Source organism: Somniosus microcephalus, unplaced genomic scaffold (genome assembly GCF_052327205.1).
Source record: "Somniosus microcephalus isolate GS21.2 unplaced genomic scaffold, FLI_Smic_1.0 unresolved_chr1, whole genome shotgun sequence".
Lineage (NCBI taxonomy): Eukaryota > Metazoa > Chordata > Chondrichthyes > Squaliformes > Somniosidae > Somniosus > Somniosus microcephalus.
In genome coordinates this window covers 13117347-13133267 of record NW_028225179.1, presented here as the reverse complement: position 1 = coordinate 13133267, position 15921 = coordinate 13117347, and the positions used below count along the sequence as shown (strand labels likewise).

At 45.3% G+C, this 15921-nt stretch overlaps 3 non-coding genes across 3 annotated transcripts; all 3 read left to right on the top strand.

The window, feature by feature from the left end:
- The first annotated feature begins 885 nt into the window (after window positions 1–885).
- On the top strand, window positions 886–975 carry trnap-agg (transfer RNA proline (anticodon AGG)). The gene is given in 2 exon segments: window positions 886–921; window positions 940–975. It is a non-coding gene; the product is annotated as a tRNA-Pro (tRNA).
- A 4760-nt stretch (window positions 976–5735) lies between these two features.
- Window positions 5736–5825, top strand: trnap-agg (transfer RNA proline (anticodon AGG)). Its single transcript is given in 2 exon segments — window positions 5736–5771; window positions 5790–5825. It is a non-coding gene; the product is annotated as a tRNA-Pro (tRNA).
- Window positions 5826–15430: 9605 nt separating this feature from the next.
- trnap-agg (transfer RNA proline (anticodon AGG)) lies at window positions 15431–15520 on the top strand. The gene is given in 2 exon segments: window positions 15431–15466; window positions 15485–15520. It is a non-coding gene; the product is annotated as a tRNA-Pro (tRNA).
- The last annotated feature ends 401 nt before the right edge of the window (window positions 15521–15921 follow it).

Genomic DNA, 15921 nt, shown 5'->3' with positions numbered 1-15921 from the left:
CCTAAAGGACAAATTTATGATTCTGCTCCCTAAACATTTGCCTCTGGTCCCGCTACTCTTTCATTCGGTGACAATCTCAGCAGAAGAAAGGAGGAGTTCGACAATCCCCGAATCACGATCACTGCTCCACGTTCATTCAAGATGTTGAAGAATTGCAGTGGTCTCTTTTAATTTTAACAAGATATGAGTAATGCATGGGGCACAGACCAGGAGCACCAGGGCGACTCTGACGAAATTGCATTTGAATGCTTATTTTAGGCAAGCTTCAGTTAAAAGCTCGGAAAGGGGACCTGTATCAAACGTAATAACGACGAGGATGGGATCCGCATTCTCGATTAACAGTCCATCGCCTCAACCTCTCGGCCACCTCGTCTCAACCATGCACTGCTCTCAGCCATTCCATTTCCTGGTTTTTGCATCTAAGCAGAAATACCCTGAAAGAAAGTCCACTTCACCTCTTATCCAGCCCATGCACACAGATCTACAATGTTGAAAATGTACAATCAGCTTAATGGAAGCAAAAGGCCTTCCGCTGCTTCAGTTGAGGGACTGTCAAAAATGGTCGGTTTGAAGCCAGATTCAGAACAGAAAAAGTGTCGCCGAGTTAATTGAACGACTGCGGCAGGACTCGAACCTGCAATCGTCTGATAACTGAAATACCTCGCAACCGAAGTCAGACGCCTTATCCATTAGGCCACGCGGCCACTGATGCGGCTGTACTTCTTTTTATGGGGAGAATTGTGATCAGATTCAATTAAAATGCTCGCCAAAAAGAAACGGATTGAGGAAAAGATAAACATATTTTAACTGAATGAACAGGACTTCTGCGAGCTGGGTTTGCACCAGCGCAGGGAATCGCAATGCAACTTGAAACATAACATCGGCGGCTCGTTGGTCTAGGGGTATGATTCTCGCTTAGGGAATTTCTGTGGCTTAAAATGCGAGAGGTCCCGGGTTCAAATCCCGGACGAGCCCCGACACATTTAGTTAAACTCAACACCTCAGTGATGAAAGCTGAAATCGCTCTACGTTAAAGAAAACGGAATGATCCGGGACTGTGAGCTCTGCCATTTTAAACAGACACAGAATGATCCGGGACTGTGAGCACTCCCGGTGTAAACAGACCCAGAGTGATTAACAACTGACCACGACCCATTCCATTAAAGACAGGCCTGATTTTCAATGCTTATGAAATCGATGGCAACATAAATCGGACTGTTTCTATAATAGGCGGCCGATTACAATGCCCGCCCTTCTGCTGGACGACAAATTGAAGGTTTACTCCATTATAATTTTTCCATTTATCTCCGTCATTTCTCTCCAGCCAAATGAACTGAGTGCATGTGTCAGGCGTGGCTCAGCGGCAGCAAAGTCAAGCAGCACTCCAGAGACTTGAGCACATAATCCAGGCTGACACTCCAGTGCAGTACTGAGGTAGTGCTGCACTGTTGGTGCCCCCGTCTTGCTGGTAAGACGTTAAACCGGGCCCTCCGATCCCATGAGAGTATGCCGAAAGGAACGAGGATTTCTCGCCCATTATTTAGCTCTCAACCAAAGACACTAAAACAGAAAATCTCTTCATTAAGGTTGATAAATATTTTTGAAAATACATTGCCTCCTAAAGGAGAAATTTATGTTTCTGCTCCCTAAACATTTGCCTCTGGTCCCGCTAATCTTTCATTCGGTGACAATCTCAGCAGAAGAAAGGAGGAGTTCGACAATCTCCGAATCACGATCACTGCTCCACATTCATTCAAGATGTTGAAGAATTGCAGTGGTCTCTATAATTTTAAAAAGATATGAGTAATGCATGGGGCACAGACCAGGAGCACCAGGGCGATTCTGACGCAATTGCATTTGAAAGTATATTTTAGGCAAGTTTCAGTTAAAAGCTCGGAAAGGGGACCAGTATCAAACGTAATAACGACGAGGATGGGATCCGCATTCTCGATTAACAGTCTATCGCCTCAACCTCTCGGCCACCTCGTCTCAACCATGCACTGCTCTCAGCCATTCCATTTCCTGGTTTTTGCATCTAAGCAGAAATACCCTGAAAGAAAGTCCACTTCACCTCTTATCCTGCCCATGCACACAGATCTACAATGTTGAAAATGTACAATCAGCTTAATGTAAGCAAAAGGCCTTCCGCTGCTTCAGTTGAGGGACTGTCAAAAATGGTCGGTTTGAAGCCAGATTCAGAGCAGAAAAAGTGTCGCCGACTTAATTGAACGACCGCGGCTAGGACTCGAACCAGCAATCGTCTGATAACTGAAATACCTCGCAACCGAAGTTAGACGCCTTATCCATTAGGCCACGCGGCCACTGATGCGGCTGTATCTCTTTTTATGGGGAGAATTGTGATCAGATTCAATTAAAATGCTCGCCAAAAAGAAACGGATTGAGGAAAAGATAAACATATTTTAACTGAATGAACAGGACTTCTGCGAGCTGGGTTTGCACCAGCGCAGGGAATCGCAATGCAACTTGAAACATAACATCGGCGGTTCGTTGGTCAAGGGGTATGATTCTCGCTTAGGGAATTTCTGTGGCTTAAAATGCGAGAGGTCCCGGGTTCAAATCCCGGACGAGCCCCGACACATTTAGATAAACTCAACACCTCAGTGATGAAAGCTGAAATCGCTCTACGTTAAAAAAAACGGAATGATCCGGGACTGTGAGCTCTGCCATTTTAAACAGACACAGAATGATCCGGGACTGTGAGCACTCCCGGTGGAAACAGACCCAGAGTGATGAACAACTGACCACGACCCATTCCATTAAAGACAGGCCTGATTTTCAATGCTTATGAAATCGATGGCAACATAAATCGGACTGTTTCTATAATAGGCGGCCGATTACAATGCCCGCCCTTCTGCTGGACGACAAATTGAAGGTTTACTCCATTATAATTTTTCCATTTATCTCCGTCATTTCTCTCCAGCCAAATGAACTGAGTGCAGGTGTCAGGCGTGGCTCAGCGGCAGCAAAGACAAGCAGCACTCCAGAGACTTGAGCACATAATCCAGGCTGACACTCCAGTGCAGTACTGAGGTAGTGCTGCACTGTTGGTGCCCCCGTCTTGCTGGTAAGACGTTAAACCGGGCCCTCCGATCCCATGAGAGTATGCCGAAAAGAACGAGGATTTCTCGCCCATTATTTAGCTCTCAACCAAAGACACTAAAACAGAAAATCTCTTCATTAAGGTTGATAAATATTTTTGAAATTACATTGCCTCCTAAAGGACAAATTTATGATTCTGCTCCCTAAACATTTGCCTCTGGTCCCGCTACTCTTTCATTCGGTGACAATCTCAGCAGAAGAAAGGAGGAGTTCGACAATCTCTGAATCACGATCACTGCTCCACATTCATTCAAGATGTTGAAGAATTGCAGTGGTCTCTACAATTTTAACAAGATATGAGTAATGCATGGGGCACAGACCAGGAGCACCAGGGCGATTCTGACGAAATTGCATTTGAAAGTTTATTTTAGGCAAGTTTCAGTTAAAAGCTCGGAAAGGGGACCAGTATCAAACGTAATAACGACGAGGATGGGATCCGCATTCTCGATGAACAGTCCATCGCCTCAACCTCTCGGCCACCTCGTCTCCATCATACACTGCTCTCAGCCATTCCATTTCCTGGTTTTTGCATCTAAGCAGAAATACCCTGAAAGAAAGTCCACTTCACCTCTTATCCTGCCCATGCACACAGATCTACAATGTTGAAAATGTACAATCAGCTTAATGTAAGCAAAAGGCCTTCCGCTGCTTCAGTTGAGGGACTGTCAAAAATGGTCGGTTTGAAGCCAGATTCAGAACAGAAAAAGCGTCGCCGAGTTAATTGAACGACCGCGGCAGGACTCGAACCTACAATCGTCTGATAACTGAAATACCTCGCAACCGAAGTCAGACGCCTTATCCATTAGGCCACGCGGCCACTGATGCGGATGTACCTCTTTTTATGGGGAGAATTGTGATCAGATTCAATTAAAATGCTCGCCAAAAAGAAACGGATTGAGGAAAAGATAAACATATTTTAACTGAATGAACAGGACTTCTGCGAGCTGGGTTTGCACCAGCGCAGGGAATCGCAATGCAACTTGAAACATAACATCGGCGGCTCGTTGGTCAAGGGTTATGATTCTCGATTAGGGAATTTCTGTGGCTTAAAATGCGAGAGGTCCCGGGTTCAAATCCCGGACGAGCCCCGACACATTTAGTTAAACTCAACACCTCAGTGATGAAAGCTGAAATCGCTCTACGTTAAAAAAAACGGAATGATCCGGGACTGTGAGCTCTGCCATTTTAAACAGACACAGAATGATCCGGGACTGTGAGCACTCCCGGTGGAAACAGACCCAGAGTGATTAACAACTGACCACGACCCATTCCATTAAAGACAGGCCTGATTTTCAATGCTTATGAAATCGATGGCAACATAAATCGGACTGTTTCTATAATAGGCGGCCGATTACAATGCCCGCCCTTCTGCTGGACGACAAATTGAAGGTTTACTCCATTATAATTTTTCCATTTATCTCCGTCATTTCTCTCCAGCCAAATGAACTGAGTGCAGGTGTCAGGCGTGGCTCAGCGGCAGCAAAGACAAGCAGCACTCCAGAGACTTGAGCACATAATCCAGGCTGACACTCCAGTGCAGTACTGAGGTAGTGCTGCACTGTTGGTGCCCCCGTCTTGCTGGTAAGACGTTAAACCGGGCCCTCCGATCCCATGAGAGTATGCCGAAAAGAACGAGGATTTCTCGCCCATTATTTAGCTCTCAACCAAAGACACTAAAGCAGAAAATCTCTTCATTAAGGTTGATAAATATTTTTGAAATTACATTGCCTCCTAAAGGACAAATTTATGATTCTGCTCCCTAAACATTTGCCTCTGGTCCCGCTACTCTTTCATTCGGTGACAATCTCAGCAGAAGAAAGGAGGAGTTCGACAATCCCCGAATCACGATCACTGCTCCACGTTCATTCAAGATGTTGAAGAATTGCAGTGGTCTCTTTTAATTTTAACAAGATATGAGTAATGCATGGGGCACAGACCAGGAGCACCAGGGCGACTCTGACGAAATTGCATTTGAATGCTTATTTTAGGCAAGCTTCAGTTAAAAGCTCGGAAAGGGGACCTGTATCAAACGTAATAACGACGAGGATGGGATCCGCATTCTCGATTAACAGTCCATCGCCTCAACCTCTCGGCCACCTCGTCTCAACCATGCACTGCTCTCAGCCATTCCATTTCCTGGTTTTTGCATCTAAGCAGAAATACCCTGAAAGAAAGTCCACTTCACCTCTTATCCAGCCCATGCACACAGATCTACAATGTTGAAAATGTACAATCAGCTTAATGGAAGCAAAAGGCCTTCCGCTGCTTCAGTTGAGGGACTGTCAAAAATGGTCGGTTTGAAGCCAGATTCAGAACAGAAAAAGTGTCGCCGAGTTAATTGAACGACTGCGGCAGGACTCGAACCTGCAATCGTCTGATAACTGAAATACCTCGCAACCGAAGTCAGACGCCTTATCCATTAGGCCACGCGGCCACTGATGCGGCTGTACTTCTTTTTATGGGGAGAATTGTGATCAGATTCAATTAAAATGCTCGCCAAAAAGAAACGGATTGAGGAAAAGATAAACATATTTTAACTGAATGAACAGGACTTCTGCGAGCTGGGTTTGCACCAGCGCAGGGAATCGCAATGCAACTTGAAACATAACATCGGCGGCTCGTTGGTCTAGGGGTATGATTCTCGCTTAGGGAATTTCTGTGGCTTAAAATGCGAGAGGTCCCGGGTTCAAATCCCGGACGAGCCCCGACACATTTAGTTAAACTCAACACCTCAGTGATGAAAGCTGAAATCGCTCTACGGTAAAAAAAACGGAATGATCCGGGACTGTGAGCTCTGCCATTTTAAACAGACACAGAATGATCCGGGACTGTGAGCACTCCCGGTGTAAACAGACCCAGAGTGATTAACAACTGACCACGACCCATTCCATTAAAGACAGGCCTGATTTTCAATGCTTATGAAATCGATGGCAACATAAATCGGACTGTTTCTATAATAGGCGGCCGATTACAATGCCCGCCCTTCTGCTGGACGACAAATTGAAGGTTTACTCCATTATAATTTTTCCATTTATCTCCGTCATTTCTCTCCAGCCAAATGAACTGAGTGCATGTGTCAGGCGTGGCTCAGCGGCAGCAAAGTCAAGCAGCACTCCAGAGACTTGAGCACATAATCCAGGCTGACACTCCAGTGCAGTACTGAGGTAGTGCTGCACTGTTGGTGCCCCCGTCTTGCTGGTAAGACGTTAAACCGGGCCCTCCGATCCCATGAGAGTATGCCGAAAGGAACGAGGATTTCTCGCCCATTATTTAGCTCTCAACCAAAGACACTAAAACAGAAAATCTCTTCATTAAGGTTGATAAATATTTTTGAAAATACATTGCCTCCTAAAGGAGAAATTTATGTTTCTGCTCCCTAAACATTTGCCTCTGGTCCCGCTAATCTTTCATTCGGTGACAATCTCAGCAGAAGAAAGGAGGAGTTCGACAATCTCCGAATCACGATCACTGCTCCACATTCATTCAAGATGTTGAAGAATTGCAGTGGTCTCTATAATTTTAAAAAGATATGAGTAATGCATGGGGCACAGACCAGGAGCACCAGGGCGATTCTGACGCAATTGCATTTGAAAGTATATTTTAGGCAAGTTTCAGTTAAAAGCTCGGAAAGGGGACCAGTATCAAACGTAATAACGACGAGGATGGGATCCGCATTCTCGATTAACAGTCTATCGCCTCAACCTCTCGGCCACCTCGTCTCAACCATGCACTGCTCTCAGCCATTCCATTTCCTGGTTTTTGCATCTAAGCAGAAATACCCTGAAAGAAAGTCCACTTCACCTCTTATCCTGCCCATGCACACAGATCTACAATGTTGAAAATGTACAATCAGCTTAATGTAAGCAAAAGGCCTTCCGCTGCTTCAGTTGAGGGACTGTCAAAAATGGTCGGTTTGAAGCCAGATTCAGAGCAGAAAAAGTGTCGCCGACTTAATTGAACGACCGCGGCTAGGACTCGAACCAGCAATCGTCTGATAACTGAAATACCTCGCAACCGAAGTTAGACGCCTTATCCATTAGGCCACGCGGCCACTGATGCGGCTGTATTTCTTTTTATGGGGAGAATTGTGATCAGATTCAATTAAAATGCTCGCCAAAAAGAAACGGATTGAGGAAAAGATAAACATATTTTAACTGAATGAACAGGACTTCTGCGAGCTGGGTTTGCACCAGCGCAGGGAATCGCAATGCAACTTGAAACATAACATCGGCGGTTCGTTGGTCAAGGGGTATGATTCTCGCTTAGGGAATTTCTGTGGCTTAAAATGCGAGAGGTCCCGGGTTCAAATCCCGGACGAGCCCCGACACATTTAGTTAAACTCAACACCTCAGTGATGAAAGCTGAAATCGCTCTACGTTAAAAAAAACGGAATGATCCGGGACTGTGAGCTCTGCCATTTTAAACAGACACAGAATGATCCGGGACTGTGAGCACTCCCGGTGGAAACAGACCCAGAGTGATGAACAACTGACCACGACCCATTCCATTAAAGACAGGCCTGATTTTCAATGCTTATGAAATCGATGGCAACATAAATCGGACTGTTTCTATAATAGGCGGCCGATTACAATGCCCGCCCTTCTGCTGGACGACAAATTGAAGGTTTACTCCATTATAATTTTTCCATTTATCTCCGTCATTTCTCTCCAGCCAAATGAACTGAGTGCAGGTGTCAGGCGTGGCTCAGCGGCAGCAAAGACAAGCAGCACTCCAGAGACTTGAGCACATAATCCAGGCTGACACTCCAGTGCAGTACTGAGGTAGTGCTGCACTGTTGGTGCCCCCGTCTTGCTGGTAAGACGTTAAACCGGGCCCTCCGATCCCATGAGAGTATGCCGAAAAGAACGAGGATTTCTCGCCCATTATTTAGCTCTCAACCAAAGACACTAAAACAGAAAATCTCTTCATTAAGGTTGATAAATATTTTTGAAATTACATTGCCTCCTAAAGGACAAATTTATGATTCTGCTCCCTAAACATTTGCCTCTGGTCCCGCTACTCTTTCATTCGGTGACAATCTCAGCAGAAGAAAGGAGGAGTTCGACAATCTCTGAATCACGATCACTGCTCCACATTCATTCAAGATGTTGAAGAATTGCAGTGGTCTCTACAATTTTAACAAGATATGAGTAATGCATGGGGCACAGACCAGGAGCACCAGGGCGATTCTGACGAAATTGCATTTGAAAGTTTATTTTAGGCAAGTTTCAGTTAAAAGCTCGGAAAGGGGACCAGTATCAAACGTAATAACGACGAGGATGGGATCCGCATTCTCGATGAACAGTCCATCGCCTCAACCTCTCGGCCACCTCGTCTCCATCATACACTGCTCTCAGCCATTCCATTTCCTGGTTTTTGCATCTAAGCAGAAATACCCTGAAAGAAAGTCCACTTCACCTCTTATCCTGCCCATGCACACAGATCTACAATGTTGAAAATGTACAATCAGCTTAATGTAAGCAAAAGGCCTTCCGCTGCTTCAGTTGAGGGACTGTCAAAAATGGTCGGTTTGAAGCCAGATTCAGAACAGAAAAAGTGTCGCCGAGTTAATTGAACGACCGCGGCAGGACTCGAACCTACAATCGTCTGATAACTGAAATACCTCGCAACCGAAGTCAGACGCCTTATCCATTAGGCCACGCGGCCACTGATGCGGATGTACCTCTTTTTATGGGGAGAATTGTGATCAGATTCAATTAAAATGCTCGCCAAAAAGAAACGGATTGAGGAAAAGATAAACATATTTTAACTGAATGAACAGGACTTCTGCGAGCTGGGTTTGCACCAGCGCAGGGAATCGCAATGCAACTTGAAACATAACATCGGCGGCTCGTTGGTCAAGGGGTATGATTCTCGATTAGGGAATTTCTGTGGCTTAAAATGCGAGAGGTCCCGGGTTCAAATCCCGGACGAGCCCCGACACATTTAGTTAAACTCAACACCTCAGTGATGAAAGCTGAAATCGCTCTACGTTAAAAAAAACGGAATGATCCGGGACTGTGAGCTCTGCCATTTTAAACAGACACAGAATGATCCGGGACTGTGAGCACTCCCGGTGGAAACAGACCCAGAGTGATTAACAACTGACCACGACCCATTCCATTAAAGACAGGCCTGATTTTCAATGCTTATGAAATCGATTGCAACATAAATCGGACTGTTTCTATAATAGGCGGCCGATTACAATGCCCGCCCTTCTGCTGGACGACAAATTGAAGGTTTACTCCATTATAATTTTTCCATTTATCTCCGTCATTTCTCTCCAGCCAAATGAACTGAATGCAGGTGTCAGGCGTGGCTCAGCGGCAGCAAAGACAAGCAGCACTCCAGAGACTTGAGCACATAATCCAGGCTGACACTCCAGTGCAGTACTGAGGTAGTGCTGCACTGTTGGTGCCCCCGTCTTGCTGGTAAGACGTTAAACCGGGCCCTCCGATCCCATGAGAGTATGCCGAAAAGAACGAGGATTTCTCGCCCATTATTTAGCTCTCAACCAAAGACACTAAAACAGAAAATCTCTTCATTAAGGTTGATAAATATTTTTGAAATTACATTGCCTCCTAAAGGACAAATTTATGATTCTGCTCCCTAAACATTTGCCTCTGGTCCCGCTACTCTTTCATTCGGTGACAATCTCAGCAGAAGAAAGGAGGAGTTCGACAATCTCTGAATAACGATCACTGCTCCACATTCATTCAAGATGTTGAAGAATTGCAGTGGTCTCTTTTAATTTTAACAAGATATGAGTAATGCATGGGGCACAGACCAGGAGCACCAGGGCGATTCTGACGAAATTGCATTTGAAAGTTTATTTTAGGCAAGTTTCAGTTAAAAGCTCGGAAAGGGGACCAGTATCAAACGTAATAACGACGAGGATGGTACCCGCATTCTCGATGAACAGTCCATCGCCTCAACCTCTCGGCCACCTCGTCTCCATCATACACTGCTCTCAGCCATTCCATTTCCTGGTTTTTGCATCTAAGCAGAAATACCCTGAAAGAAAGTCCACTTCACCTCTTATCCTGCCCATGCACACAGATCTACAATGTTGAAAATGTACAATCAGCTTAATGTAAGCAAAAGGCCTTCCGCTGCTTCAGTTGAGGGACTGTCAAAAATAGTCGGTTTGAAGCCAGATTCAGAACAGAAAAAGTGTCGCCGAGTTAATTGAACGACCGCGGCAGGACTCGAACCTACAATCGTCTGATAACTGAAATACCTCGCAACCGAAGTCAGACGCCTTATCCATTAGGCCACGCGGCCACTGATGCGGATGTAGCTCTTTTTATGGGGAGAATTGTGATCAGATTCAATTAAAATGCTCGCCAAAAAGAAACGGATTGAGGAAAAGATAAACATATTTTAACTGAATGAACAGGACTTCTGCCTGGGTTTGCACCAGCGCAGGGAATCGCAATGCAACTTGAAACATAACATCGGCGGCTCGTTGGTCAAGGGGTATGATTCTCGATTAGGGAATTTCTGTGGCTTAAAATGCGAGAGGTCCCGGGTTCAAATCCCGGACGAGCCCCGACACATTTAGTTAAACTCAACACGTAAGTGATGAAAGCTGAAATCGCTCTACGTTAAAAAAAACGGAATGATCCGGGACTGTGAGCTCTGCCATTTTAAACAGACACAGAATGATCCGGGACTGTGAGCACTCCCGGTGGAAACAGACCCAGAGTGATTAACAACTGACCACGACCCATTCCATTAAAGACAGGCCTGATTTTCAATGCTTATGAAATCGATTGCAACATAAATCGGACTGTTTCTATAATAGGCGGCCGATTACAATGCCCGCCCTTCTGCTGGACGACAAATTGAAGGTTTACTCCATTATAATTTTTCCATTTATCTCCGTCATTTCTCTCCAGCCAAATGAACTGAATGCAGGTGTCAGGCGTGGCTCAGCGGCAGCAAAGACAAGCAGCACTCCAGAGACTTGAGCACATAATCCAGGCTGACACTCCAGTGCAGTACTGAGGTAGTGCTGCACTGTTGGTGCCCCCGTCTTGCTGGTAAGACGTTAAACCGGGCCCTCCGATCCCATGAGAGTATGCCGAAAAGAACGAGGATTTCTCGCCCATTATTTAGCTCTCAACCAAAGACACTAAAACAGAAAATCTCTTCATTAAGGTTGATAAATATTTTTGAAATTACATTGCCTCCTAAAGGACAAATTTATGATTCTGCTCCCTAAACATTTGCCTCTGGTCCCGCTACTCTTTCATTCGGTGACAATCTCAGCAGAAGAAAGGAGGAGTTCGACAATCTCTGAATAACGATCACTGCTCCACATTCATTCAAGATGTTGAAGAATTGCAGTGGTCTCTTTTAATTTTAACAAGATATGAGTAATGCATGGGGCACAGACCAGGAGCACCAGGGCGATTCTGACGAAATTGCATTTGAAAGTTTATTTTAGGCAAGTTTCAGTTAAAAGCTCGGAAAGGGGACCAGTATCAAACGTAATAACGACGAGGATGGTACCCGCATTCTCGATGAACAGTCCATCGCCTCAACCTCTCGGCCACCTCGTCTCCATCATACACTGCTCTCAGCCATTCCATTTCCTGGTTTTTGCATCTAAGCAGAAATACCCTGAAAGAAAGTCCACTTCACCTCTTATCCTGCCCATGCACACAGATCTACAATGTTGAAAATGTACAATCAGCTTAATGTAAGCAAAAGGCCTTCCGCTGCTTCAGTTGAGGGACTGTCAAAAATAGTCGGTTTGAAGCCAGATTCAGAACAGAAAAAGTGTCGCCGAGTTAATTGAACGACCGCGGCAGGACTCGAACCTACAATCGTCTGATAACTGAAATACCTCGCAACCGAAGTCAGACGCCTTATCCATTAGGCCACGCGGCCACTGATGCGGATGTAGCTCTTTTTATGGGGAGAATTGTGATCAGATTCAATTAAAATGCTCGCCAAAAAGAAACGGATTGAGGAAAAGATAAACATATTTTAACTGAATGAACAGGACTTCTGCCTGGGTTTGCACCAGCGCAGGGAATCGCAATGCAACTTGAAACATAACATCGGCGGCTCGTTGGTCAAGGGGTATGATTCTCGATTAGGGAATTTCTGTGGCTTAAAATGCGAGAGGTCCCGGGTTCAAATCCCGGACGAGCCCCGACACATTTAGTTAAACTCAACACGTAAGTGATGAAAGCTGAAATCGCTCTACGTTAAAAAAAACGGAATGATCCGGGACTGTGAGCTCTGCCATTTTAAACAGACACAGAATGATCCGGGACTGTGAGCACTCCCGGTGGAAACAGACCCAGAGTGATTAACAACTGACCACGACCCATTCCATTAAAGACAGGCCTGATTTTCAATGCTTATGAAATCGATTGCAACATAAATCGGACTGTTTCTATAATAGGCGGCCGATTACAATGCCCGCCCTTCTGCTGGACGACAAATTGAAGGTTTACTCCATTATAATTTTTCCATTTATCTCCGTCATTTCTCTCCAGCCAAATGAACTGAATGCAGGTGTCAGGCGTGGCTCAGCGGCAGCAAAGACAAGCAGCACTCCAGAGACTTGAGCACATAATCCAGGCTGACACTCCAGTGCAGTACTGAGGTAGTGCTGCACTGTTGGTGCCCCCGTCTTGCTGGTAAGACGTTAAACCGGGCCCTCCGATCCCATGAGAGTATGCCGAAAAGAACGAGGATTTCTCGCCCATTATTTAGCTCTCAACCAAAGACACTAAAACAGAAAATCTCTTCATTAAGGTTGATAAATATTTTTGAAATTACATTGCCTCCTAAAGGACAAATTTATGATTCTGCTCCCTAAACATTTGCCTCTGGTCCCGCTACTCTTTCATTCGGTGACAATCTCAGCAGAAGAAAGGAGGAGTTCGACAATCTCTGAATAACGATCACTGCTCCACATTCATTCAAGATGTTGAAGAATTGCAGTGGTCTCTTTTAATTTTAACAAGATATGAGTAATGCATGGGGCACAGACCAGGAGCACCAGGGCGATTCTGACGAAATTGCATTTGAAAGTTTATTTTAGGCAAGTTTCAGTTAAAAGCTCGGAAAGGGGACCAGTATCAAACGTAATAACGACGAGGATGGTACCCGCATTCTCGATGAACAGTCCATCGCCTCAACCTCTCGGCCACCTCGTCTCCATCATACACTGCTCTCAGCCATTCCATTTCCTGGTTTTTGCATCTAAGCAGAAATACCCTGAAAGAAAGTCCACTTCACCTCTTATCCTGCCCATGCACACAGATCTACAATGTTGAAAATGTACAATCAGCTTAATGTAAGCAAAAGGCCTTCCGCTGCTTCAGTTGAGGGACTGTCAAAAATAGTCGGTTTGAAGCCAGATTCAGAACAGAAAAAGTGTCGCCGAGTTAATTGAACGACCGCGGCAGAACTCGAACCTACAATCGTCTGATAACTGAAATACCTCGCAACCGAAGTCAGACGCCTTATCCATTAGGCCACGCGGCCACTGATGCGGATGTAGCTCTTTTTATGGGGAGAATTGTGATCAGATTCAATTAAAATGCTCGCCAAAAAGAAACGGATTGAGGAAAAGATAAACATATTTTAACTGAATGAACAGGACTTCTGCGAGCTGGGTTTGCACCAGCGCAGGGAATCGCAATGCAACTTGAAACATAACATCGGCGGCTCGTTGGTCAAGGGGTATGATTCTCGATTAGGGAATTTCTGTGGCTTAAAATGCGAGAGGTCCCGGGTTCAAATCCCGGACGAGCCCCGAGACATTTAGTTAAACTCAACACCTCAGTGATGAAAGCTGAAATCGCTCTACGTTAAAAAAAACGGAATGATCCGGGACTGTGAGCTCTGCCATTTTAAACAGTCACAGAATGATCCGGGACTGTGAGCACTCCCGGTGGAAACAGACCCAGAGTGATTAACAACTGACCACGACCCATTCCATTAAAGACAGGCCTGATTTTCAATGCTTATGAAATCGATGGCAACATAAATCGGACTGTTTCTATAATAGGCGGCCGATTACAATGCCCGCCCTTCTGCTGGACGACAAATTGAAGGTTTACTCCATTATAATTTTTCCATTTATCTCCGTCATTTCTCTCCAGCCAAATGAACTGAGTGCAGGTGTCAGGCGTGGCTCAGCGGCAGCAAAGACAAGCAGCACTCCAGAGACTTGAGCACATAATCCAGGCTGACACTCCAGTGCAGTACTGAGGTAGTGCTGCACTGTTGGTGCCCCCGTCTTGCTGGTAAGACGTTAAACCGGGCCCTCCGATCCCATGAGAGTATGCCGAAAAGAACGAGGATTTCTCGCCCATTATTTAGCTCTCAACCAAAGACACTAAAGCAGAAAATCTCTTCATTAAGGTTGATAAATATTTTTGAAATTACATTGCCTCCTAAAGGACAAATTTATGATTCTGCTCCCTAAACATTTGCCTCTGGTCCCGCTACTCTTTCATTCGGTGACAATCTCAGCAGAAGAAAGGAGGAGTTCGACAATCCCCGAATCACGATCACTGCTCCACGTTCATTCAAGATGTTGAAGAATTGCAGTGGTCTCTTTTAATTTTAACAAGATATGAGTAATGCATGGGGCACAGACCAGGAGCACCAGGGCGACTCTGACGAAATTGCATTTGAATGCTTATTTTAGGCAAGCTTCAGTTAAAAGCTCGGAAAGGGGACCTGTATCAAACGTAATAACGACGAGGATGGGATCCGCATTCTCGATTAACAGTCCATCGCCTCAACCTCTCGGCCACCTCGTCTCAACCATGCACTGCTCTCAGCCATTCCATTTCCTGGTTTTTGCATCTAAGCAGAAATACCCTGAAAGAAAGTCCACTTCACCTCTTATCCAGCCCATGCACACAGATCTACAATGTTGAAAATGTACAATCAGCTTAATGGAAGCAAAAGGCCTTCCGCTGCTTCAGTTGAGGGACTGTCAAAAATGGTCGGTTTGAAGCCAGATTCAGAACAGAAAAAGTGTCGCCGAGTTAATTGAACGACTGCGGCAGGACTCGAACCTGCAATCGTCTGATAACTGAAATACCTCGCAACCGAAGTCAGACGCCTTATCCATTAGGCCACGCGGCCACTGATGCGGCTGTACTTCTTTTTATGGGGAGAATTGTGATCAGATTCAATTAAAATGCTCGCCAAAAAGAAACGGATTGAGGAAAAGATAAACATATTTTAACTGAATGAACAGGACTTCTGCGAGCTGGGTTTGCACCAGCGCAGGGAATCGCAATGCAACTTGAAACATAACATCGGCGGCTCGTTGGTCTAGGGGTATGATTCTCGCTTAGGGAATTTCTGTGGCTTAAAATGCGAGAGGTCCCGGGTTCAAATCCCGGACGAGCCCCGACACATTTAGTTAAACTCAACACCTCAGTGATGAAAGCTGAAATCGCTCTACGTTAAAGAAAACGGAATGATCCGGGACTGTGAGCTCTGCCATTTTAAACAGACACAGAATGATCCGGGACTGTGAGCACTCCCGGTGTAAACAGACCCAGAGTGATTAACAACTGACCACGACCCATTCCATTAAAGACAGGCCTGATTTTCAATGCTTATGAAATCGATGGCAACATAAATCGGACTGTTTCTATAATAGGCGGCCGATTACAATGCCCGCCCTTCTGCTGGACGACAAATTGAAGGTTTACTCCATTATAATTTTTCCATTTATCTCCGTCATTTCTCTCCAGCCAAATGAACTGAGTGCATGTGTCAGGCGTGGCTCAGCGGCAGCAAAGTCAA